The sequence below is a fragment of the Megascapheus bottae genome, chromosome 18 (assembly GCF_031878675.1).
Source record: "Megascapheus bottae isolate mThoBot1 chromosome 18, mThoBot2.hap1, whole genome shotgun sequence".
Lineage (NCBI taxonomy): Eukaryota > Metazoa > Chordata > Mammalia > Rodentia > Geomyidae > Megascapheus > Megascapheus bottae.
Genome location: NC_143526.1, coordinates 4,525,162 through 4,528,044, shown reverse-complemented (window position 1 = coordinate 4,528,044; position 2,883 = coordinate 4,525,162). Strand labels below are relative to the sequence as shown.

At 35.1% G+C, this 2,883-nt stretch overlaps 1 pseudogene; it reads left to right on the top strand.

The window, feature by feature from the left end:
- Positions 1–1,045: 1,045 nt before the first annotated feature.
- Positions 1,046–1,145, top strand: LOC150050018 (U6 spliceosomal RNA; annotated as a pseudogene).
- The last annotated feature ends 1,738 nt before the right edge of the window (positions 1,146–2,883 follow it).

Sequence of the window (2,883 nt, the reverse complement as noted above, 5' to 3'; positions counted from 1 at the left end):
CCCAGGTATGATTCCAATTTTATCAGGAAAAAAGTCTTCTCCAAGTCTGAAGCAGGAGAGTAACAGGTAGGGGAATACTGTTCAACATTTTTGTTTGTTTGTTTTGGTCAGCCATGCGGCTTGAACTCTGAGCCTGGATGCTGTCCCTGAGTTATTCAGCTCAAGGCTACCACCCTACCCCATGAGCCACAGCACCACTTCCGGTTTTCTAATGGTTAACTGGAGATAAGAGTCTCATAGACTTTAGTGCCTGGGCTGGCTTTGAACTGTGTTCCTCAAATCTCAGCCTCCTCTGTAGCTAGGATTGCAGGTGTGACCTACCACACCCAACTATAGCAGTTTTTATTCTTTAAATAACCATATACCTAGGCACAAACTGACATGTTCACAATTTAAAACTACTACATTTTCTATGCTGCTGTCAGAAAGAATGACATTGCCCCATTTGTTAGGAAATGGAAAGACTTAGAAAAGATCATATTAAGTGAAGTAAGCCAGACTCAAAGGAATTAGGCTCAATGGTTTCCCTCATTTGTCATAATCAGTAGAAACCTTGGGCTCTCCTCGCAGAGATCTGCAATAGAGCAAAACCTTGATACAAAAGGCCATATAGTAGGATGCTAAATGAAAGGATCTCTAGGATATAGAAACATAAGCCATATAATGAATGATTGTTGTTCTTAAGGTACTATGTTATCTCTCATCTCTTTTGCTGTCCCTTGGTTGTCTCATATTGTTACAGTATCTCACTTTGTTACCTGATATATAGGATATATTTTATTTGGTTATTTGAAATTGGATAGGGAACGGGGGAAAACAAGATGAGGGGTAGGGGTGGGGGGAGGGAAATGGGGACCAAGACATGTGAAAGGGTATCAATGTATGGGAATTAATGCACCTTCTATCTGGCAAATATCATGTAACCCTTCTATTAATTACAATAAAAATATATGAAAAAAATAATACTACTACATTTGGAAGAGTTTGAAATTGATGTTAATACAAATATGGAAAATATAATACAATGCACAATTAAAAGGTAAGGAGTGCTCGCTTTGGCAATATATAAAGAAACAATACAGAGAAGATTAGCATGGCCCTTAGGCAAGGATGACAAGCAAATTTGTGAAGCCTTCCTTAGTTTTTGTGTGAAGTAATGCTCCTTCTCTCTGGCGAATATTACTGTAACCCTTCTATTAATTACAATAATTTTTGTTTTAAAAGAAAGGAAAAAAGTGGAAGTAAAAACTTTTCATCAATAGATGGCTAATAAAATTGATTCTGATATGCTAAGGTGAAGAAATATGATATAACCAGTAAAATGAGCAAAGTTCTTCTAAATACAAGAAATATTATTATAGAGGATAATTAAAGTGCCAACCAGTGTATATATGATTCTAATGCACTTATGTTTTTATTATTATCACTAGGAAAAAAAGAATACACAAGGAGCTTGTAATAGTGATTTTCTTGGGAAAGAAAATATTACATGTTGTTTCAACTCTGGTACATTTTGAATACTCCATACTGTGCATTGCCTATTTAAACTTACAATAAAATCTACTAAGAGTAAAATAATAGCAATAGTACTTTAAACTTACTGATTTCACAAAAAGATAACTCTGTTAGTAAATCCTGGGATATTTTTATCTGGACATATTGAAAAAGGAGAATTACTAAACAAAATTGCCTGTGAATATTTGTGTACACATATGTATAATGAATATGCATATGAAAACATTAGATTTTAGTGCATTCTGACAAAATAGACTTTTTTAAAATGAGAGAGCAAGTGTATAATTTACTGAAATTCACAAGTAAAAGATAGGAAGGAAATAACTCCTAGTCTAAAAACATTACTTAAATTAAAAATAAAAATGCAAAACAGCAAAATTATTTGGATTAATATTGGGTATCATCTAATGGCCCTCATATGTAATCCTAATGATTCAGGAGGCTGAGCTCTGAGAATCATAGTTAAAAGCCACACTGGGCAAGAAAGTCTGTGAGACTCACACTTCAAATTAACCACCACAGCCAGAAGTGGAGTTGTGGCTCAAGTGGTTGACTCAAGTGGTAGAGCATTAATCTTGAGCACAAAAGCTCAGAGACAGAACTGAGGCTCCAAGTTCAAGCACCAGGACACACACACACACACACACACACACACACTACGTACCAGGCAAATATATCCTTATTACCACTGTTATGCATCACTAGATTAGATATTCTAAGATGAGGAAAATATTAAGAAGATAGGTATTAATATTAAACAAAAAACTTAATTTGTATTTTTTCATATATTTTTATTGTAATTAATAAAAGAGTTACATTATATTCATCAGATAGAAGGTGCATTACTTCACAACCATTGATAGTCTTTCTCATGTCTTGGCCCCATTTCCCTCCCCCTACCCCACCCCTCATCTTGTTTTGCCCCCCTTCCCTATCCAATTTCAAATAACCAAATACACACACACACACACACACACACACACACACACACACACATATAATATATCAGATAACAAGGTAAAATACTATAACAATATCAGCTAACCAAGGGACAGCAAAAGAGATGAGAGATAACATAGTACATTAAGGACAACAATCACTCATTATATGGATTTTGTTTCTATATCCTGGAGGTCCTTACATTTAGTGTCATACTATATGGCCTTATGTATCTAGGTTTTTGCTCTATTGTAAATCTCTGCTAGAAGAGCCCAAGGTTTCTACTGATTATGACAAATGCGGGAAACCATTGAGCCTATGTTCCTTTGAGTCTGGCTTACTTCACTTAATATGATTTTTTCTAAGTCTTTCCATTTCCTTACAAATGGGGCAATGTCATTCTTTCTGACAGCAGCAGAGAATTCCATT